The sequence below is a fragment of the Hyperolius riggenbachi genome, chromosome 7 (genome assembly GCF_040937935.1).
Source record: "Hyperolius riggenbachi isolate aHypRig1 chromosome 7, aHypRig1.pri, whole genome shotgun sequence".
Classification (NCBI taxonomy): Eukaryota; Metazoa; Chordata; class Amphibia; order Anura; family Hyperoliidae; genus Hyperolius; species Hyperolius riggenbachi.
The window spans coordinates 169,658,225-169,683,434 of NC_090652.1; the positions used below are offsets into that span (position 1 = coordinate 169,658,225).

Here is a 25,210-nt window from a genome sequence, read left to right on the forward strand (position 1 = left end):
CAAATTACAAGGGTTAAAATATACAGAATATCAGGTAAAACCTTCAGTCCATTAAAAAAACAACAAAACACCACAACACACAAATCAGCAGCATAGTAGAACAATTAGGCAAACTAATAACGATAAAATAAGGACACCGTATTACTTAGCACTGTTTTTCAGAGCGGCACACTAGGCAGATACTATGATGTGAAAAAATATGTATCCCTTTCCCCATTAACCTGCCTGGCGTTCTATTAAGATCGCCAGGCTGGCGATCGGACGTTTTTTTTTTAATTAAAAAAAAACTATATCATGCAGCCAACTCAAAGTTGGCTGCATGAAAGCCCACTAGAGGGCGCTCCTAATCCGCACTTCTGATCGCGGAGGCTTCTTGTTTTGCTTTTCTCGTCGCCATGGCGACGTGCGGAGTGACGTCATGGACGTCAGCCGACGTCCTGACGTCAGCCGCCTCCGATCCAGCCCTTAGCGCTGGCCGAAACGGTTTGGTCCGGCCGTGCTGGGCTCGGGCGGCTGGGGGGACCCTCTTTCGCCGCTGCATGCGGCGCATCGCTGCGCTGGCGATCAGGTAGCACACGCGGCTGGCAAAGTGCCGGCTGCGTGTGCTCCTTTTTATTTCGTTTAAAATCGGCCCAGCAGGGCCTGAGCGGCAGCCTCCGGCGTCTCTGGACGAGCTCAGCTCGTCCAGAGCGCTCAGCAGGTTAATGCAGATTTTAAACACTGGATGTTTTATATTTAACAGGTTTTTTTTATAAGAAAAAGGGAAATGGAGTAAACACAATGGGCCTGATTCACAAAGCGGTGCAAAGTGTTTGCACGCCTGTGAAAAGCCCTTTATCACGCCTAAACTCAGTTTAGGCATGATAAAATGAAACTCGCGCGACGTTTCCGCACGTAAAGTTTTACGCGCGCAAACGCGTAATTCCGCGCGATGCGCCCATTAAACCCTATGGGCGCTGCGCGCGGAATTACGCGTTTGCGTGCGTAAAACTTTACGCGCGGGACTTTGCGCGCGATAAAGAGCACAAATCGGTGCTAACTCAGCGGTGCAAAGGTTATCACCGCTTTGTGAATCAGGCCCAATGTAACAATATGAACTTGCAAGGAAAGTATGCAAATAATTCCACGTTGAAGCAAATGTTATGGTAGTTTCTTGCAAATGTATGCAGCTTGAAAACAGACATGTATATTCCTAGTACCAATAATACTTAGAACTTTCCTGTGTTGCTCCTTTCGTTTTTTCATTAGAAGTGTTAATAGTTACAGTTTCTATGCAGACAGCAAAGCAAACTTCCTCCTGACAATTGGAAGGCTTAATACTTTTGTAGGACACACTAAAAGCAAGGAACAGACAAGATCAATACAGTAGCAAGAAAAATTATGTGAACCCTTTGGAATTATATGATTTCTGTCACAACAATAGAAAATCAGAGTCTGCTTAAAGTAATACCACACAAATAATTACATTTCCATGTTTTTATTGAACACACCATGTAAACATTCACAGTGCAGGTGGAAAAAGTATGTTAACCCTTGGATTTAATAACTGATTGAACGCCTTTGGTAGCAATAACTTCAACCAAACATTTCCTGTAGTTGCAGATCAGACGTGCACAACTGTCAGGAGTAATTCTTGACCATTCCTCTTCACAGAACTGCTTCAGTTCATCAATATTCTTGGGATGTCCAGTGTAAATCGCTTTCTTGAGGTCATGCCACAGCATCTAAATCGGGTTGAGGTCAGGACTCTGACTGGGCCACTCCAGAAGGCGTATTTTCTTCAGTTTAAGCCATTCTGTTGTTGATTTACTTCTATGCTTTGGGTCTTTGTCCTGTTGCAACACCCATCTTCTTTTGAGCTTCAGCTGGAGGACAGATGGCATTAAAGGACAACTGTAGTGAGAGGTATGGGGAAGCTGCCATATTTATTTACTTTTAAGCAATACCAGTTGCCTGGCTGTCCTTCTGAGCGTCTGCTTTTAAAACATTTAGCCATAGACCCTGAACAAGCATGCAGCAGATCAGGTGTCTGACATTGTCAGATCTGACAAGATTAGCTGCATGTAAAGGTGCGTACACACGCACTACGGCCGCCAACAACGGGTCCGTCAGATCCTCCTGCTGGGCGGACTTTCAAGCGACAGTAGCGCGTGTGTACGCACTGTCGGCAGACTGATAAGGCGGATCACTCAGAAACAGCCTTATCAGTCCATCGACAGTGCGTACACACACGCTACTGTCGCCTGAAAGTCCGTCCAGCGGGAGGATCTGACGGACCCGTCGTTGCTGGCGGTAGTGCGTGTGTACGCACCTTTAGTTTCTGGTGTTATTCAGACACTACTGCAGCCAAATTGTTTAAAAGGCAACCAGTATTGTTTAAAAGGAAATACATATGGAATATACCCCTCGCTACAGTTGTCATTTAACCACTTGAGGACCGTGGGCTTTACCCCCCTTAATGACCGGGCACTTTTTTTCCATTCAGACCACTGCAGCTTTCACGGTTTATTGCTCGCTCATACAACCTACCACCTAAATGAATTTTGGCTCCTTTTCTTGTCACTAATAAAGCTTTCTTTTGGTGCTATTTGATTGCTCCTGCGATTTTTACTTTTTATTATATTCATCAAAAAAGACATGAATTTTGGCAAAAAAAATGATTTTTTTTACTTTCTGTGCTGACATTTTTCAAATAAAGTAACATTTCTGTATACATGCAGCGCGAAAAATGTGGACAAACATGTTTTTGATTAAAAAAAACCCCATTCAGCCTATATTTATTGGTTTGGGTAAAAGTTATAGCGTTTGCAAACTATGGTGCAAAAAGTGAATTTTCCCATTTTCAAGCATCTATGACTTTTCTGACCCCCTGTCATGTTTCATGAGGGGCTAGAATTCCAGGATAGTATAAATACCCCCCAAATGACCCCATTTTGGAAAGAAGACATCCCAAAGTATTCACTGAGAGGCATAGTGAGTTCATAGAAGATATTATTCTTTGTCACAAGTAAGCGGAAAATGACACTTTGTGACAAAAAAACAAAGTTTCCATTTCTTCTAACTTGCACCAAAAAAAAAAATGAAATCTGCCACGGACTCACCATGCCCCTCTCTGAATACCTTGAAGTGTCTACTTTCCAAAATGGGGTCATTTGTGGGGTGTGTTTACTGTCCTCACATTTTTGGGGGGTGCTAATTTGTAAGCACCCCTGTAAAGCCTAAAGGTGCTCATTGGACTTTGGGCCCGTTAGTGCAGTTAGGCTGCAAAAAAGTGCCACACATGTGGTATTGCCGTACTCAGTAGAAGTAGTATAATGTGTTTTGGGGTGTATTTTTACACATACCAATGCTGGGTGGGAGAAATATCTCTGTAAATGACAATTTTTTAATTTTTTTTTTTACACACAATTGTCCATTTACAGAGATCTTTCTCCCACTCAGCATGGGTATGTGTAAAAATACACCCCAAAACACATTATACTACTTCTACTGAGTACGGCAATACCACATGTGTGGCACTTTTTTGCACCTTAACTGCGCTAAGGGGCCCAAAGTCCAATGAGTACCTTTAGGATTTCACAGGCCATTTTTGTTTCAAGACTACTCCTCACGGTTTAGGGCCCCTAAAATGCCAGGGCAGTATAGGAACCCCACAAATGACCCCATTTTAGAAAGAAGACACCCCAAGGTATTCCGTTAGGAGTTTGGTGAGTTCATAGAAGTTTTTATTTTTTTGTCACAAGTTAGCAGAAATTGATTTTAATTGTTTTTTTTTCACAAAGTGTCATTTTCCGCTAACTTGTGACAAAAATTAAAATCTTCTATGAACTCGCCATACTCCTAACGGAATACCTTTGGGTGTCTTCTTTCTAGAATGGGGTCATTTGTGGGGTTCCTATACTGCCCTGGCATTTTAGGGGCCCTAAACCGTGAGGAGTAGTCTTGAAACGAAATTTCTCAAAATGACCTGTGAAATCCTAAAGGTACTCATTGGACTTTGGGCCCCTTAGCATACTTAGGGTGTAAAAAAGTGCCACACATGTGGTACCGCCGTACTCAGGAGAAGTAGTATAATGTGTTTTGGGGTGTATTTTTACACATACCCATGCTGGGTGGGAGAAATATCTCTGTAAATGACAATTGTTTGATTTTTTTTACACACAATTGTCCATTTACAGAGAGATTTCTCCACCCCAGCATAGGTATGTGTAAAAATACACCCCAAAACACATTATACTACTTCTACTGAGTACGGCGGTACCACATGTGACACTTTTTTGCAGCCTAGGTGCGCTAAGGGGCCCAACGTCCTATTCACAGGTCATTTTGAGGCATTTGTTTTCTAGACTATTGTGAGCTCCTTTGAGGGACAGTTAGTGACAAGATATATATATATATATATATATACACACACTGTACAGCGCTGCGTAATATGTCGGCGCTATATAAATACTAAATAATAATAATAATAATAATAGACTACTCCTCGCGGTTTAGGGCCCCTCAAATGCCAGGGCAGTATAGGAACCCCACAAGTGACCCCATTCTAGAAAGAAGACACCCAAAGGTATTCCGTTAGGAGTATGGCGAGTTCATAGAAGATTTTATTTTTTGTCACAAGTTAGTGAAAAATGACACTTTGTGAAAAAAAAACAATAAAAATCAATTTCCGCTAACTTTTGACTAAAAATAAAATCTTCTATGAACTCGTCATACACCTAACAGAATACTTTGGGGTGTCTTTTTTTCTAAAATGGGGTCACTTGTGGGGTTCCTATACCGCCCTGGCATTTTACGGGCCCAAAACCGTGAGTAGTCTGGAAACCAAATGTCTCAAAATGACTGTTCAGGGGTATAAGCATCTGCAAATGTTGATGACAGGTGGTCTATGAGGGGGCGAATTTTGTGGAACCGGTCATTAGCAGGGTGGCCTTTTAGATGACAGGTTGTATTGGGCCTGATCTGATGGATAGGAGTGCTAGGGGGTGACAGGAGGTGATTGATGGGTGTCTCAGGGGGTGGTTAGAGGGGAAAATGGATGCAATCAATGCACTGGGGAGGTGATCGGAAGGGGGTCTGAGGGGGATCTGAGGGTTTGGCCGAGTGATCAGGAGCCCACACGGGGCAAATTAGGGCCTGATCTGATGGGTAGGTGTGCTAGGGGGTGACAGGAGGTGATTGATGGGTGTCTCAAGGTGTGATTAGAGGGGGGAGTAGATGCAAGCAATGCACTGGCGAGGTGATCAGGACTGGGGTCTGAGGGCGTTCTGAGGGCGTTCTAGGGTGATTGAGTGCCCTAGGGGCAGATAGGGGTCTAATCTGATAGGTAATTAGTGGGTGTTTAGGGTGGAGAACAGATGTAAACACTGCACTTGGGAGGTGATCGGACGTCGGATATGCGGGTGATCTATTGGTGTGGGTGGGTGATCAGATTGCCCGCAAGGGGCAGGTTAGGGGCTGATTGATGGGTGGCAGTGACAGGGGGTGATTGATGGGTGATTGATAGGTGATTGACAGGTAATCAGTGGGTTATTACAGGGGAGAACAGATGTAAATATTGCACTGGCGAATTGATAAGGGGGGGTCTAAGGGCAATCTGAGCGTGTAGGCGGGTGATTGGGTGCCCGCAAGAGGCAGATTAGGGTCTGATCTGATGGGTAACAGTGACAGGTGGTGATAGGGGGTGATTGATGGGTAATTAGTGGGTGTTTAGGGTAGAGAATAGATGTAAACACTGCACTTGGGAGGTGATCGGACGTCGGATCTGTGGGCGATCTATTGGTGTAGGTGGGTGATCAGATTGCCCGCAAGGGGCAGGTTAGGGGCTGATTGATGGGTGGCAGTGACAGGGGGTGATTGATGGGTGGCAGTGACAGGGGGTGATTGATAGGTGATGATTGACAGGTAATTAGTGGGTTATTACAGGGGAGAACAGATGTAAATATTGCACTGGCAAATTGATAAGGGGGGGTCTAAGGGCAATCTGAGTGTGTAGGCGGGTGCCCGCAAGAGGATCTGCGGGCGATCTATTGGTGTGGGTGGGTGATCAGATTGCCCGCAAGGGGCAGATTGATGGGTGGCAGTGACAGGGGGTGATTGATGGGTAATTGACGGGTGATTGACAAGTGATCAGGGGGATAGATGCATAAAGTACACAGGGAGGGGGGGGGGATAAAAAAAATAGCATTGACAGATAGTGACAGGGAGTGATTGATGGGTGATTAGGGGGGTGATTGGGTGCAAACAGGGGTCTGTGCAGGGGGGGTCCTGAGGGGTGCTGTGGGCGATCTGGGGCGGGGGGGGGAAATCAGTGTGCTTGGGTGCAGACTAGGGTGGCTGCAGCCTGCCCTGGTGGTCCCTCGGACACTGGGACCATCAGGGCAGGAGGCAGCCTGTATAATACACTTTGTAAACATTACTAAGTGTATTATACACTTTGTATGTGGCGATCGCATGGTTAACATCCCGCCGGCGCTTCCGTATGGCCGGCGGGATGTTGCGGCGGGTGAGCGGCGACAGGCGGAGGATCGCGTCACGGATGACGCGATCGCTCCGCCCAAGCCCCTACAAGGACCGCCGCCATTTATCTATACGGCGGTCCTTGCGGGATCCACTTCCCAGCCGCCAATTGTCAATACAGCGGTCGGGAAGTGGTTAAATTCACCTGCAAAATGTCTTGATAAACTTTGTAATTTATTTTTCCTTCGATGATAGCAATCTGTCCAGGCCCTGATGCAGCAAAGCAGCCTCAAACCAGGATGCCCCCACCACATTTTACAGTTGGGATGAGGTTTTGATGTTGGTTTGCTGTGTCTCTTTTCCTCCACACATAAGGCATAATTCACAAAACTTTTTCACTTTATCTAGGTTATATTTTTTTAAGCTCCCAAAGTGCGAAAATATAATTAAGGTAAGAAAAGTAATACTGAAATTAAGTTAATCAGGAACAATTTACTTTGATTATTTTGCTTGTAAATGTGCTGAAAGGTTATTCCTATCAATTAGGTGATGTCATGTATGAGAGGTTTTGTGAATCGAGCCCATTGTGCTGAATGTTTCTGCCAAACAATTCAACTTTGGTTTCATCTGTCCACAGAATATTTTGCCAGTACTTCTGTGGAACAATCCGGTACTGTTTTGCAAACTTTAAACATGCAGCAAATTTTTTGGGACAGCAGTGGCTTCCACTGTGGTATCCTCCCATGAATTCCATTCTTGTTTAGGGTGTTACGTATTGTAGATTCGCTAACATGGATGTTTGCATTTGTAGAGGTTTGTAAGTCTTTAGTCGACACTCTAGGATTCTTCTTCACCTCACTTAGCATTCTGAGCTGTGCTCTTGCAGTCATCTTTACAGGACAGCCACTCCTAAGGAGAGTAGCAACAGTGCTGAACTTTTGCCATTTATAGACAATTTGATGAACTGCAAGGCTTTGGGATACTTTTATAAACCTTTTTAGCTTTATGAAAAAGTCAACAATTCTTAATTGTAGGTCTTCTGAGAGCTCTTTTGTGCGAGGCATTCACATCAGGCAATGCTTCTTGGGGAAAGCAAACCCAAAACTGTTTTTTATAGGGCAGGACAGCTGTAACCAACACCTCCATTCTCATCTCATTGATTGGACTCCAGCTGACTGACACCTCGGATCAGCTGATTACGGCGCACGGCTCTGAGAGCCGAGTGCCGAAACTGGGCGCCCCATAGCAGCAATGCTATGCTGTTCAGGGTGCGTAGCGGTAATTTGGGACTCTGGCGGCTGCCAGACCCCGAATTACATCTCTCTCCGTGTTGCGAAAACTCGGGGGGGGGGGGGGGGTAATAGTATTGGACACACCTTCTCATTCAAATAGTTTTCATGACTATGAACATTGTAGATTCACACTGAAGGCATCCAAACTATGAATTAACACATGTGGAATTATACAGTGGCTTGCAAAAGTATTCGGCCCCCTTGAAGTTTTCCACATTTTGTCACATTACTGCCACAAACATGAATCAATTTTATTGGAATTCCACGTGAAAGACCAATACAAGGTGATGTACACGTGAGAAGTGGAAAGAAAACCATACATTATTCCAAACCTTTTTTACAAATCAATAACTGCAAAGTGGTGTGTGCGTAATTATTCAGCCCCCTGAGTCAATACTTTGTAGAACCACCTTTTGCTGCAATTACAGCTGCCAGTCTTTTAGGGTATGTCTCTACCAGATTTGTACATCTAGAGACTGCAATCCTTGCCCATTCTTCTTTGCAAAACAGCTCCAGTTCAGTCAGATTAGATGGACAGCGTTTGTGAACAGCAGTTTTCAGATCTTGCCACAGATTCTCGATTGGATTTAGATGTGGACATTTACTGGGCCATTCTAACACATGGATATGTTTTGTTTTAAACCATCCCATTGTTGCCCTGGCTTTATGTTTAGGGTCCTTGTCCTGCTGGAAGGTAAACCTCCGCCCCAGTCTCAACTCTTTTGCAGACTCCAAGAGGTTTTCTTTCAAGATTGCCCTGTATTTGGCTCCATCCATCTCCCCATCAATTCTGACCAGCTTCCCTGTCCCTGCTGAAGAGAAGCAGCTCCAGAGCATGATGCTACCACCACATTTGACAGTGGGGATGGTGTGTTCAGAGTGATGTGCAGTGTTAGTTTTCCGCCACACATAGCGTTTTGAATTTTGGCCAAAAAGTTAAATTTTGGTCTCATCTGACCAGAGCACCTTCTTCCACATGTTTGCTGTGTCCCCCACTTGGCTTGTGGAAAACTGCAAATGGGACTTTTTATGCGTTTCTGTTAACAATGGCTTTCTTCTTGCCACTCTTCCATAAAAGCCAACTTGGTGCAGTGCATGACTAATAGTTGTCCTATGGACAGATTCCCCCACCTGAGCTGTAGATCTCTGCAGCTCGTCCAGAGTCACCATGGGCCTCTTGACTGCATTTCTGATCAGCGCTCTCCTTGTTCGTCCTGTGAGTTTAGGTGGACGGCCTTATCTTGGTAGGTTTACAGTTGTGCCATACTCCTTCCATTTCTGAAGGATCACTTGAACAGTGCTCTGTGGGATGTTCAAGGCTTTGGAAATCTTTTTGTAGCCTAAGCCTGCTTTAACCATTTTGCCGCCCGGGTACAGTTTAACCAGTTCGTCCTATCTGGACGAGCTTCCTCGTCCAGATAGGCACTGCTGCTCCCGTCGCATGGTGCGCGCGATGGGGCGCGCTCCCGCCGCTAGCCCCCCGATCAGTGAATGGGAATATAATTCCCATTCACCGATCTAACTTCCCAGCAGAAAAAACGACGCTTTCTATCCAGAGAGCGCGGTATTTCTGCCCCCAGGAAACCTCTCCTCAGCTTTTTAGTTCCTGGATGCGAGATCGTTTGCATCCAGGACTTTTTTCACTGTGGCCATCTTGTGGCCAAATAGTAAACTGCATTCACATACATTTTTAATTAAACAAATATATTATTTTACATTTAAAATTAGCAGTTTCTCTCCCACACCAAAAATTACCCACAATTTTTTTTATTAAAAAAAACAAATAAAAAAAATACAATAAAAAAAAATAAACAACATAAATAGTTACCCAAGGGTCTGAACTTTTTAAATATGCATGTCAAGAGAATATGTTATTATATTATTTAAAATTATAAGCTTATAAAAAGTGAGGCAAATTGAAAAAAATGCACCTTTATTTCTAAATGAAATATCGGCACCATAAATTGTGATAGGGACATCTTTTAAACGGTGTAATAACCGGGACAGATGGGCAAATAAAATACATGAGTTTTAATTACGGTAGCGTATATTAATTTCAAACTATAATGGCCAAAAACTGAGAAATAATGATTTTTTTCATTTCTTTCTTAATCTTCCTGTTAAAATGGATTTAGAAAAAAATAATTCTTAGCAAAATGTACTATTCAAAGAAAGCCTAATTAGTGGCGGAAAAAACAAGATATAGATCAATTCACTGTGATAAGTAAAGTTAGAAGTAAAAAATAAAAGTTATAGGCGAATGAATGGGAGGTGAACGTTGCTTGGATGCATGAGATTTTCGGCACTGCGGTGCTAAACCGGATATCTACGCTCCTTTGGACTTCAGTTTCCTGCTCGATGCGTAGATATACGCACCCCCTGCCACTGCCGCCGCTGTACGCGCTCCCGCACGCCGCTGCCTGCACACCGGAGATCAATGAACGGGAAAAACCATTCCTGTTTGTTGATCTCTGCCCCCCAGCAATGATCGGCTGCTTCTATGAGAAGCAGCGCGATCATTGTGAAAAAAAAATCAGTTTCCCAGCCTCCCTGAACTTCCTGCAAGCGTACTTCCTACGCTTGCAGGACGCATTTACAAAAAATTACTTACAATTATTTACAAAAAATTATTAAAAAAGGACGAGTTTTCAAAAATTAACAAAAAAATTACACGCACACACAAGTTTGGGCAACCTTGTTAATCGTCATGATTTTCTTGAATAAATCGTTGGTTGTTACGATAAAAAATGTCAGTTAAATATATCCTATAGGTAGGAGACACACACTGTGATATTTGAGAAGTAAAATGAAGTTTATTGGATTTACAGAATTTACATTTGGGCACCACAAAAAAGAAATGAAAACAATATTTAGTAGATCCTCCTTTTGCAGAAATTACAGCGTCTAAATGCTTCCTGTAGGGTCTAATGAGAGTCTGGATTCTGGCTGAAGGTATTTTAGACCATTCATCTTTACAAAACATCTCTAGTTCATTCAGGCTTGATGGCTATTGAGCATGGACAGCTCTTTAACTCACACCACAGATTTTCAATTATATTCAGGTCTGGTGAATGAGATGGCCATTCCAGAACATTGTACTCATTTCTCTGCATGAATGTCTTAGTGAATTCTGGACAGTGTTTAGGGTTGTTATCTTGTTGAAAGATCCACCCCCGGCGCAGCGTCAGCTTTGTCACCAATTCCTGGACATTGCTGATACTGAGTGGAATCCATGTGTCCCTCAACTTTAACAAGATTCCCAGTCCCTGCACTGGCCACATAGCCCCATATCATAATGGAACCTCCACCATATTTTACTGTAGGTAGCAGGTGTTTTTCTTGGAATGCTGCGTTTTTCCTCCATGCATAACGCACCTTGTTACGCCCAAATAACTCAATTTTAGTTTCATCAGTCCACAGCACCTTATTCCAAAATGAAGCTGGCTTGTCCAAATGTGCTTTAGCATACCTCAAGCGGCTGTTTGTGCTGTGGACGGAGAAAAGGCTTCCTCTGCATCACTCTCGCATACAGCATCTCCTTGTGTAAAGTGCGCCAAATGGTTGAACGATGCACAGTGATTCCATCTGCAGCAAGATGATGTTGTAGGTCTTTGATGCTGGTCTGTGTGTTGACTGAGTGTTTTCACCATTCGTCGCTTCTGTCTATGTGAGATTTTTCTTGGTCTGCCACTTCGAGCCTTAAAGGAGTCATCAAGCATATTTAAACAAAATAAACGCTACTTATCGGGGGCGCTGTCAATCACCGCAACGTGGGCCGGAGCGGACTGCGCAGGCGCAGAGCTACTGGTCGCTCTGACGTCATCGCCGGGGACCGGGACGGAGCTGCGGCGAACGGCTGACGGCAGAGGTAGGGCGAGGGACATGTTGGGAGCTTGGGGCTGGAGGAAGCCCCTGGTAAGTAGAGTTTATTTTGTTTAAATATGACTGATGACTCCTTTAACTTAAACTGAGCCTGTGATCTTCCATTTCCTCAGTATGTTCCTAACTGTGAAAACAGACAGCTGAAATCTCTAAGCCAGCTTTCTGTATCCTTCACCTAAACCATGATGGTGCACAATCTTTGTCTTCAGGTAATTTGAGGGTTGTTTTGAGACCCCCATGTTGCTACTCTTCAGAGAATAAAAAGAGGGGGGAAACTTACAATTGACCCCCTTAAATACTCTCTCTCTCATAATTGGATTCACCTGTGTATGTAGGTCAGGGGTCACTGAGCTTACCAAGCAAATTTGAGTTCCAATAATTAGTTCTAAAGGTTTTGGAATCAATAAAATGACAACAGTGCCCAAATTTATGCACCGGTCTAATATTGTTTAAACAATTATTGCGCACTTTCTGTAAATCCAATAAACTTCATTTTGCTTCTCAAATATCACTGTGTGTACAGACCAAAAGTTTAGACACACCTTCTCATTCAAAGAGTTTTCTTTATTTTGATGACTATGAACATTGTAGATTCACATTGAAGGCATCCAAACTATGAATTAACACATGTGGAAGTATAGTAACAAACAAAAAGTGTGAAACAACTGAAAATATGTCATATTCTAGGTTCTTCAAAGTAGCCACCTTTTGCTTTGATTACTGCTTTGCACACTCTTGATGAGCTTCAAGAGGTAGTCCCCTGAAATGGTCTTCCAACAGTCTTGAAGGAATTCCCAGAGATGCTTAGCACTTGTTGGCCCTTTTGCCTTCACTCTGCGGTCCAGCTCACCCCAAACCATCTCGATTGGGTACAGGTCTGGTGACTGTGTAGGCCAGGTCATCTGGCGCAGCACCCCATCACTCTCCTATCTGGTCAAATAACCCTTACACAGCCTGGAGGTGTGTTTGGGGTCATTGTCCTAAATGATGGTCCAATTAAACGCAAACCAGATGGAATAGCATGCCACTGCAAGATGCTGTGGTAGCCATGCTGGTTCAGTATGCCTTCATATATTCGTATTTTGAATAAATCCCCAACCGTGTCACCAGCAAAGCACCCCCACACCATCACACCTTCTCCTCCAAGCTTCACGGTAGGAACCAGGCATGTAGAGTCCATCCATTCACCTTTTCTGCATCGCATAAAGACATGGTGGTTGGAACCAAAGATCTCAAATTTGGACTCATCAGACCAAAGCACAGATTTCCACTGGTCTAATATCCATTCCTTGTGTTCTTTAGCCCAAACAAGTCTCTTCTGCATGTTGCCTGTCCTTAGCAGTGGTTTTTCTAGCAGATATTCTACCATGAAGGCCTGATTCGCACAGTCTCCTCTTAACAGTTGTTTTAGAGATGTGTCTGCTGCTAGAACTCTGTGTGGCATTGACCTGGTCTCTAATCTGAGCTGCTGTTAACCTGCGATTTGTGAGGCTGGTGACTCGCATGAACTTATCCTCTGCAGCAGAGGTGACTCTTGGTCTTCCTTTCCTGGGGCGGTCCGCATGTGAGCCAGTTTCTTTATAGCGTTTGATGGTTTTGGAGACTGCACTGGGACACTTTCAAAGTTTTCCCAATTTTTCGGACTGACTGACCTTCATTTCTTAAAGTAATGATGGCCACTCGTTTTTCTTTACTTAGCTGCTTTTTTCTTGCCAGAATACAAATTCTAACAGTCTATTCAGTAGGATTATCAGCTGTGTATCCACCTGACTCCTCTACAACGCAACTGATGGTCCCAACCCCATTTATAGGGCAAGAAATCCCACTTATTAAACTTGACAGAGCACACCTGTGAAGTGAAAACCATTTCAGGTGACTACCTCTTGAAGCTCATCAAGAGAATGCCAAGAGTGTGCAAAGCAGTGATGATCTTCCCATGATCTTTTAAGATCTTCCCACCCTGGCTATTCCTGAACCTCCCAGATGTGCATGTCACTGTTAACCACACTACCATTCACCCTACCTCTCAAGCCCGCTGTCTGGGTGTCACCCTGGACTCCGAACGCTCCTTCACTCCCCACATCCAAAACCTCACAGATTCCTGCAACCTTTGTAACATTTGTAAGATTCGCCCTTTCCTGACCTCTGCCACCACCAAACTCATCATCGATGCCCTCATAAATTTCCTGCCTCGACTACTGTAATGCCCTTCTGTCTGGTCTCCCTATGACCCGATTAGCCCCACTGCAGCCCATCATGAATGCGGCAGCCAGAATTATCCAGTCCTCCCATAGCTCCACCAGGGCGGCTCCCCTTCATGAATCCCTCCACTGGCTTCCTATCCAGTCCAGAATCAGATTAAAGATATTGTGTCTGATCCACAAAACCCGTCCAACCTATATTTCTGATCTTATTCAGGAGGTACACACCTAGCCGCTCACTCCGTTCCTGCAATGAACTTCGCCTGACTGCCGCCCCCCCCCCATCACACAGTCCCATGCACGCCTCAGGGACTTCTCAAGAGTTGCTCCAACACTCTGGAACTTTCTACCTCCACCCATTAGGGCAGCCCCCTCCTTCAACAGCTTCAGGAAGGCCCTCAAAACTCACCTTTTCACTCTGGCCTACCACCCCTCACAAGTGCTCTAAACCCACAACGGAACTCTGGTCCCTACCTCTCCTTCTAGATTGTAAGCCTTTGGGCAGAGTCCTCCTCCTCATCGTGTCCTACCTGATCATGCACCTCCACTACTGTGCACCCATGCTATGCACTTGAGTGAACCTAACTTGCCTAATCTCCATGCTCCATCCAGTGACTGACTAAGCATTACCTTATGCTCATACTGTGCTGTGTGATCTGGTTTTCTTGTATTGTCATATTGCTGTATGTCACCCCTAAATATTGTCTGTAACCTAAATTTATGTTCAGCGCTGCATAATATGTTGGCACTTTATAAATACAATAAATAATAATAATAAAGCAGTAATCAAAGCAAAAGGTGGCTACCTTGAAGAACCTAGAATATGACATATTTTCAGTTGTGTCACACTTTTTGGTTATGTACTATACTTCCACATGTGATAATTCATAGTTTGGATGCCTTCAGTGTGAATCTACAATGTTCATAGTCATGAAAATAAAGAAAACTCTTTTAATGAGAAGGTGTGTCCAAACTTTTGGTCTGTACTATATATTCCTACCACACACTGCAGATGAACAGAAAGTCATGAGGTGTAAAAATAGAAAAATAGTGATTTTCGGTGGAAAGGGCCCTTCCCCGCGCAAACAAAAGGTAAGAGTACAATGCTATTTGCGAGGGTATTCACTTTCCTTTTCAATGCAGCATCTGGTGAAAGGCTCTTGTACAAGTCAACAATTCAAATGGTGCCCATACATCAGATGATGTATGGGCAGATCGAACAAGAGACCGATCTCTCTCAGATCGGAGAGAGATCTGTTGTCTGCTCATACATCGCAGGCTGATTTCCAATAGATTTCAGCATGAAACCTCTCAGGAATTGGCTTTGTGACGCTGCATTTGCCATCTTGCTGCCCCCCCCACATTGTACCCCTTATGTAAAATGTGCCCCTCAGTATGCTTTACCTGTACATGTCTGCCCTTGGCTCCGTCTGCAATCCGCATGTGGTTGCCGGCTTATATGTGGGTGCATGTGTTTCGATCACTCAAAACAGCAATGCCATCAGTGTCAAAGCACATAGTCAGAGACAGTTAGGGCTCGTTTCCATGCAGTGCAAACCCCCGTGGCTCTGCGCGTCACTCCTGGCTTACCATCATATTCATCATAATGAATGGCAGGGCTGTGGAGTCGGAGCAATATTTGGGTACCCGACAGTGTTCTCCCCAGAATTTTTTTCCAGCCGAGTGGCATGAAAAAGTAGCTGGGTGGCATAAAAAAGTAGCCGGGTAGGGCAAGATGATAGAATGCAGAGCTGGTGCTCCTCTGCACAACTCTGCTTATAGTATAGAAGGAGGTGAGCCGATGACAGCCGGGTGGTCACCAAAACTAGCCGGGTGGAGCACTCAGCTAAAAGAGCCTGGGGAGAACACTGTAACCCGGTGTTGGGAGAAAATGCACCAACTCCGACTCCTAATGAATTTAAACTGTGATTAAAATAGAAAATATGATAAAATGTTCTATTTCTCAGATAATAGTCATCATAAATAATTTATACATACAGTAATATCTGTGCTTAGTCCACAAAAATGAAATAAACCAATCAAAAAACTGTTACTTGCGCTGCTTTAGTAAAGCGTATTTTTAAAGTCAGATATACATATCTGATTGTGACTGTACAGTATATACATATACACACTAAATAACATCATTGTTGTAAGTATAAAGCCTGATGTGTAGCTGTGTCACTTATAGAGACAGTCAATGAGATGGAAATAATTCTGCGTTGATGCTGGTTTATGCGACTGTATGCACTCCCTTTGCTCTTGAAATCAAGTAATTTGATATGTTAAAATTTGGTTTGGTGACTACGAATTAAGGGGTACCTGAGACAAATGAAAAGAAAAGTCTTATACATAACTGGGGCTTCCTCCATCCCCCTTCAGGCTAATCCAGTCGCTGTCCTCCTCCATCACCTGGATCTTCTGCTATGAGTTCCCCGTAATTCCGTCAGTCAGCGCAGTCTGGCCACGTTCTGCTCCCACAGCCAAGAACATTCTGCACCTGCGCACTAGTGCTGCGCAGGTGTAGTACGCTCACGCCAGAGTGTGTGCATGCGCACTACGCCCGACTGGCTCAAGCACCTGGACCCATAGCAGAAGATCCCGGTGGTGGAGGAGCACAGCAAGGGACTGATTAGCCTGAAGGAGGCTGGAGGAAGCCTCATGTATGTATACAATTTTTTAATTTCATCTATCTCAGGTTTACTTTGTTACACAGTAGTACTATACTCTATGCACTCCCCACAGAGCTGCAGGGAATCCACTGAGAACGTTGTGCACATTGAACACAGAGATGTTGTCTATCACCCATAAACCTGGAGGAGATTGTACATGAAGAAAGTGTAATAGAGGAAGAATAGCCTCATTCTCCTGCAGAGTACCTGCACATCACTCTTATATGTACCCACAGTTACATTGCCTAGGGCTTGATAGATATTCCTTGTTCCTGTCTTCTACAAGTACTCTTACCAAGGACTAGTTTTAGTCTATGACAAAGTATTAGAGGCAGAAGATCAGCCGGCTAACTGGTATTGTTTAAAAGGGAATAAATATGGCAGCCTCCATATCCCTCTCACTTCAGTTGTCTTTTAAAATTCCTAAGTGTTGGCAGTTCAGAGATGCATTTCATGTTACATACTTTCAATCAACAAAATAGTAATATACAAATTAGAAGAGTCGGAGTCAAGGAGTCGGAGGAATCCTAACCTGAGGAGTCGGAGTCGGTGGATTTTTGTACCTGCTGAATGGGATCACGCGCTGAAGCGGCCCGAAATGCAGGCAACCACGTGCTGCCATTCAGTAGTGAATCACAGCGCATGAATGGAAACATCAGAGTGCAGTCTATGCACTCTCTGATGTCTCTGCAATCACGTTTCCTTAAGCGCACCTGAAAGTGCGCTATATGGAAACTAGCCTTAAGTTGACTGAAAGCAGACGAAATGTAAGTTGATTCCTGAGCAATAATATATCGAATAAAAGTTTTCATCCTGTTCGATCCACAGAATTTTGATTTCATCCTGATATCAATCACTTTTCATTGATTGAACAGCCAAGTGTGTTCGATTCACCCTCAATTTAACAATCAAATCTAAAAATTCTTAAAGTGTAAGGCTACATTAACTCTGTTAATGCTGTCCAAAACAACTGCCAATTGGTCCCTTTAAGGCAGGGCTGGCAAGCACAGCTGTGCCTGAGCCATAGCACGGAGTCACTTCTGTGGGCGCAGTACAGCTGCGCTCATGCATGAAGATGACTGCAACCTGGATCTTCAATCCGACAAACTCTCATTGGGGGGGTAATCTGCGTGCGACAACGGAGAACAGCGTGGGAAGCTTCTAGGGGGATCCAGAGGCTTCCCTCTTTAGGCCCAGAAAAGTTAAAACACCACAGCCATATTTAATCACTATGGAGAAGAGAGCAGAACATACAGTATCTTACAAAATTGAGTACAGCTCTCACATTTTTTGCAAATATTTTATTGTATCTTTTCATGGGACAGTGCTGAATATATGACACTTTGATACAATGTTAAAGTGAACCTCCGAACTAAAAATTTACTCAGCAGAACTGAAAAGGCTTGGTGTTTCTTTAACAGTTTCACAGCATCAGAACTTTGTTTTTCTTACCAAAGCATGATTTTTAGCTGCATTTTTACCTAAGCTCCACCCTCTAAAGAAAAAAAGCCCAGGCTTTTTTCCCTGATGCTGTGCAGAGCATGATGGGATTTCTTATGTTATTTACGTTGCCTAGCAACTGGTGAGGTGCTCAGGACACAGGACAGTTGGAACTGTGTATCATGCTCCCAGTCACCTCCTTTCAACCAAAAAGATGGCTGCCATCATGAAATCAAACATTTGCCTGTTCTTTTAAAACAGGGTGGGTAAGAGATTATATTACCTATCTACAGGGCTGTGGAGTCGGAGTCGTGGAGTCGGAGTCGTGCAATTTTGGGTGCCTGGAGTCGGAGTCGGGAAAAAATGCACCGACTCCGACTCCTAATGAATTTGTAACTGTAATTAAAATAGAAAATATGACAAAATGTTCTATTTCTCAGATAATAGTCATTAAAAATAATGTATATATACAGTATATATACAGTAATAGCTGTGCTTAGTCCACAAAAATGAAATAAACCAATCAAAATTAGTTACTTGTGCTACTTCAATAAAGCAGTCCCCGTATTTTTAAGGTCAGATATACATATCTGATTGTGACTGTATATATGATGTGTACACAGGAATCTCTTATATATACTAAATAACATCTATGCTGTAAGTATAAAGCCTGATGTCTAGCCGTGTCACTAATAGAGATGGTCAACGAGATGGAAATAATTCTGCATTGATGCTGATTTATGCAAATGTATGCACTCCCTTTGCTGATGAAATCAAATAATTTGATATGTTGTTAAAATTTGGTTTGGTGACTACAAATTAAAGGGTAACTGAGACGGATGAAAAGTAAAGTTGTATACATACCTGGGGCTTCCTCCAGCCCCCTTCAGGCTAATCAGTCCCTCGCTGTCCTCCACCACCCGGATCTTCTGCTATGAGTCCTGGTAATTCAGCCAGTCAGCGCTGTCCGGCCGCGAATGCCGCTCCCACAGCCAGGAACATTCTGCACCTGCGCAATAGTGCTGCACAGGTGTAGTATGCTCCTGGCGGCGGAGTGTGTGCATGCGCACTACGCCCGACTGGCTCAAGTACCTGGACTCATAGCAGAAGATCCAGGTGGTGGAGGAGGACAACGAGGGACTGATTATCCTGAAGGCGGCTGGAGGAAGCCCCAGGTATGTATAAAAGCTTAATTTCATCTGTCTCAGGTTTACTTTGTTACACAGTAGTACTATACTCTACATATGCACTCCCCACAGAGCTGCAGGGAATCCACTGAGAATGCTGTGCACATTGAACACAGAGGTGTTGTCTGTTTACAATCTCCTCATTCCCCTGCAGAGTACCTGCACATCATTCTTACATGCACCCACACTTACATTGCATAGGGCCTGATAGATGTTCTTTGTTCCGGTTTGTACCTTTTACAAGTACTCTTACCAAGGACTAGTTTTAGTCTAAAGGGAATAAATATAGTAGTCTACATATCCTTCTCACTTCAGTTGTCTTGTAAAATTCCTAAGCGTTGGCAGTTAAGAGACGAATTTCATGTTACATACTTTTAATCAACAAAATTGTAATATGCAAATTAGAGGAGTCGGAGTCGAGGAGTCGGAGGATTTTTGGACCGACTCCACAGCCCTGCCTATCTATTTTAATTAACATAACTAATGTAACTTAATGACAGTATGTTTGTTTAGGCTGAAGTTCCTCTTTAAAGGGAACATTAACTGAGAGTGATATGGATGTTTCCTGTTAAACAATACCAGTTGCCTGGCAGTCCTGCTGATCTCTGTGGCTGCAATAGTGGCTGAATAACACCCTGAAACAAGCATGCAGCTAATCCAGTCTGACTTCAGTCAGAGCACCTGATCTGCATGCTTGTTCAGGGGCTGTGGCTAAAAGTATTAGAGACACAGGATCAGCAGGCGATTCAGGCAACTGGTATTACTTTAAAAGGAAAAATCCATATCCTTCTCAGTTTAGGTTCCCTTTAAGTAGTCAGTAATGTATAACTTGTATAACAGTAAATGTGCTGTCCCATCGAAGTAACTCAACACACAGCCCTTAATGTCTATCGCTGGTAACAAAACGTGAGTACACTCCTAAGTGAATATGTCAATATACAGCCAGATTAGATATCCATCCCTGGGGTCATGTTACTCATTAGTATTACAAGGTCTCAGGCGTGAATGGGGAGCAGGTGAGTTATAGATTTGAGGTAGTTTTTTCTCTCTCAAACACTCTTATACCAGTCAACGGTAGTTCAGCATGGCACCTGATCTGGATAGGATGGCTATATGGGCACATACATGGCAGATGAAATTCAACGTTGACAAATGTAAAGTCATGCATTTTGGACGTACTAATGGACTAGCACTATACAAAATAAATGGGATACAGTTGGGGATATCAAACTTGGAGAAGGACTTAGGAGTACTCATTGATAACAAGTTAAATAATCGTACTCAATGCCAAGCAGCTGCAGCTAAAGCTAACAAAATTTTGGGATGCATTAAAAGGGAAATAAAAACTCGAGATGCGAGCATAATATTGCCCGTTTAACTCTCTAGTAAGGCCACATCTGGAATATGGAATTCAGTTCTGGGCACCACATTACAAAAAAGATATGGCAGTTTTAGAGCAGGTGCAGAGACGAGCAACAAAATTGATACGTGGGATGGAAGGTCTCACTCATCAAGAAAGGTTAGATAAACTGGGTTTATTTAGTCTAGAGAAAAGACGCCTTAGAGGGGATCTAATTAACATGTATAAATACATCAGAGGGCAATATAATAGCTTGGCGGATGAGCTTTTTGTCCCTAGGCCTTCTCAAAGGACTAGAGGACATGATCTGCGCATGGAGGAAAAACGTTTTAGCCATTTATTTAGGAAAGGGTTCTTTACAGTAAGAGTGATTAAGATGTGGAATGCATTGCCACAGGAAGTCGTTATGGCAAATTCTATACCTGCATTTAAAGGGGGCTTAGATGCTTTCCTTGCGTTGAAAGACATCCATGGCTACAATTACTAGGTAATGCCTAATGATGTTGATCCAGGGATTTTATCTGATTGCCATCTGGAGTCGGGAAGGAATTTTTCCCTTTAGGGGCTAATTGGACCATGCCTTTTAAGGGTTTTTTCGCCTTCCTCTGGATCAACAGGGATATGTGAGGGAGCAGGCTGGTGTTGTACTTTATACTGGTTGAACTCGATGGACGTATGTCTTTTTTCAACCAAAATAACTATGTAACTATGTAACCTCATGGAAGAAAACGATCTAATTAGGGCTCTTTTCCACTATGAAATGCGATCGCAATCGCGTTTCACTTTCCACCATGCGATTGCGATTGAGCTACTATACTCATTATAGTACAGCTCAATCGCATACAAAACGCAACAGGACAACGATTGCGCTTTGACAAAAATCGCATCGCAATCGGATCGCACTAATGGAAATTGCTGCTGCAGTTTCCATTAGTTTAATGTAGCTTGCGATTTGTGATCAGAATCAAATCGCAAATCGCAGGGTAGTGGAAAAAGGCGCTAAGGATCTTAGATGTTGCTCTACATATAGATGGCCTAGGCTATATGAAGATTGCAAATACCCTGAAACTGAGCTGCAGCACGATGGCCAAGACCATACAGTGTTTTATTCGGACAGGTTGTACTCCGAACAGGCCTCGCAATGGCTGATCAAAGACACTGAGTGCATGTGTGTGTCACTAAGGACAGGGGTTACTGTAGTCTAATTAGCGTGTGTGGCATCAAGCAGCTGTGAGCAAAGAGTGCTGCTGACACTGGGAAGCTATAGTTCATTAACCCCCCTGGCGGTTTATTAACCTATTTTAGTTCCTGGACGTAGAAACTACGTCCAGGAACCATGCGCGCTACCGCACGCTCCTGGCCCTTGGTTCGTTAGCCAGGCAATCAGTGAATCGGGCTATGGTGCCCGATCACTGATTTCTCTCCCCCGCTGAAAACTGAGAAATAATGAATTTTTTCCGTTTTTTTCTTATTCTTCCTGTTAAAATGCATTTACAGTAAAGTGGCTCTTAGCAAAATGTACCCCCCAAAGAAAGCCTAATTGGTGGCGGAAAAAACAAGATATAGATCAGTTCATTGTGATAAGTAGTGATAAAGTTATAGGCTAATCAATGGGAGGTGAACATTGCTCAAGTGAAAACGACGGAACGCGTATGGGTTCAAATCCGCCAGGGGGCAGCACAGCCGTTTAAAAAAAAAATAATGTATATCATGTAGCGAGACAAGGTCTCGCTACATGATAGCTGCTGCTCAGCGGCATCCCCCCAGCCCCTCCGAGATCAGGAGATCCCATTCAAAGAACGGGATCTCCTGGAGGGCTTCCCCCATCGCCATGGTGACAGGCGGGACGTCAAAGGGGACACCGATCCACCCCTCAGCGCTGCCTGGCACTGATTGGCCAGGCAGCGCACGGGGTCGGGCTGCAGCGCGACTGATTGGCGGCAATCGGATTGCACACGCAGCTAGCAAAGTGCTAGCTGCGTGTAGAAAAAAAAAATTATGCAAATCGGCCCAGCGGGGCCTGAGCGGTGCCTTCCGGCGGCATAGCCCGAGCTCAGCTCGGGCTTACCGCCAGGAAGTTTAAGGTAACCATGAATGCTAACATGTACTGAGACACGATTCCCTCCCTTTGAACATTGGGCCACAGGGCAGTATTCCAACATAACGACCGCAACACACCTCCAAGACAACACCATATTGAGCATCTGTGGGGTCACCTCAAAAGGAAGGACCCAAGGAGGAGCCCAAGGTCTCTGACATAGACCAGCTTCATCATGAGGAGTAGAAAATAATTCCAATGGCAACCTGTGAAGCGCTAGTGAACTTCGTGCCCAAGAGATAAAGGACAACTGAAGTGAGAGGTATATGGAGGCTGCCATATTTATTTCCTTTTAAGCAATACTAGTTGTCGGGCAGTTCTGCTAATCCTCTGCCTGTATTACTTTTAGCCATAGACCCTGTACAAGCATGCAGCAGATCAGATGTTTCAGCTCTGACAAGATTAGCTGCATACTTGTTTCTGGTGTGATTAATACGCTACTGTAGCCAAATAGACCAGCAGGGCTGTCAGGCAACTTGTATTGCATAAAAGGAAATAAATATGGCAGCCTCCATATATCTCTCACTTCAGTTTTCCTTCAAGTCAGCGCTGGAAAGTAATGGTGGACTCACAAAATATTGACAATTTTAACATCTTGTGTGGCCCATAAATGTAAGAAGTGTACTCACTTTTGTGAAACACTGTATTTGTTTGCTTCGGTCAAATATCTCAAGCTGTGTCTAACGGCAGTGTGGCACACTGGGGTTTATCGGTTCTTATTGTGTTACATGAACACCTAGGAGAATATCTTCCAGTTGTATGACTGGGGAATTGTATTGTTGACACATTCATTATGAAACAGTAATTGGTAATTGCAAGGACTGAGATGGAAGTTCTAATGCAATAATTTTAATGGTTTCATCTAAATGCTATAAACAGCTAAATACAGTATGTCAGGATGAAAAAAAAAAAAAAAAAAAAAATTGTGTGTGTATGCACAATGCTACCTCCAAACTTACAGAATTATCAGTTATACTTATTAATTAAAAACAATTTTACCAATAATGTAGTAGAAAGCAAAAACTGCCAGTTGTTTGCTAAACCTTTGAGAAATGCTAGACTGAAATTCCCAACTCAATAATGTAGAAGTATATTTAAGACCACTATAGCAAAAAAGTAAGCCGTTAAAATCTGACAGAACCAACAGGTTTTGGACTAGTCCATCTCCTAATGTGAATTTTCAGGGTTCTCTTTATTTTCAAAAGAGTTTCCTGAACGGCAGTTGCTCAGTCTCTAACTGCTGAAATAGTAAGATAACAGCCAGCCTCCCTACTCGCTTGATTATTTTGGCAGTTAGGGTAACCGCTATTCAGACAGATCCCCATCAGACAGAAATCATTGCAAGATGCTGCACACACAGATGCTGTAGACATTCAAAAGATCAGTATCTGCAAAAGATTTGTTCCTGCAAAAGATCTGTTCCTGCAAAAGATCTGTTCCTGCAAAATGCATTCATAGTCTATGATATCTGCAGATCATCATACACACCTTGTTTAACTGACATTCATCTGCAGATCAGACAATCATCTGCAGATCTGAAAATCGATCCTGGTGGATCTGATCTGCAGATGAATGTCTGTTAAACAAGGTGTGTATGATGATCTGCAGATATCATAGACTATGAATGCATTTTGCAGGAACGGATCTTTTGCAGGGACAGATCTTTTGCAGATACTGATCTTTTGAATGTGTACAGCATCTTTGTGTGCAGCATCTCGCAAAGATTTCTATCTGATGGGGAGTTCAGCTCCATAGAAAAGACTGAATGTATGGCTCTCATACTACATGGAAGGGGGTAAAATTGGTCTGTGACCTTTCAGTTTCAAAAGACTATGGTCTGATGTGTGTATGTGGCCTAACTGCGTAAGTATCCCCTTCACTCAGAACTGAAGACAGCTGAACTGCACACTTGCCTCCTGGCCACAAGAGTCTTTCAGCTGCAATTTCATGCAGCAAACCGGCAGCCTTTGTAACACCATGTGTATCATCCCTTGACACGTGAGGCATCTGAATATGGCCACACTCAGATGTGACTGCATGGGGGGGGGGGGGGGGTTAAACACACCTTTCCAACACCTGTGCTATAGGGACCAAAAAGTCCTACGTGTTAGAACGGCATACAAAATTGGCTCCGCCTACAGGTGGAGCAACCCCAGACGTCGACCTCCCATTAAACCCAAAATCCCCAAAAAAGAACCTCCGAAACAGCCCCAACCCACCGACGAATCAGATTCGTCGGTTGGTAGCAGTATACCGGTTTCGGACAGTTCTGCTTCCGGTTGTCACGGTCACTTACCTGTCTGGACGAGGCGGCTGGCACTTACGGATGCTGCAGGTGTTCTGGTGTATGCTGGTGGGTCCCTTACGGGTCCTGGCAGGGTGCACACTGGGCTCCGTGTGTGGCAGTAGAGACATCGGCGCTCGGCGACGCTGGTGTGATACTGTGCGCATGCGCGCCCGAAGGGCCGCCTGCTCATGCATCTTTTATGGGTTTGTGCGTGCGTTTGTTCGGCGTGATTGCGTCTGGTTGTCCGCGTCATCGCGTACGGACGTACGCGTCATAGCGTGCGTCCGTCGCGTCATCGCGTGCACCGGATGCGTCATTGCGTGCAGACGTTC

General features: G+C 43.9%; 1 protein-coding gene across 1 annotated transcript in view; it reads right to left on the reverse strand.

Annotated features, from left to right (window-relative positions):
• Positions 1 to 25,210, reverse strand: part of PDAP1 (PDGFA associated protein 1) — a 102,443-nt gene that overhangs the window by 54,990 nt on the left and 22,243 nt on the right. The window lies entirely within an intron of this gene.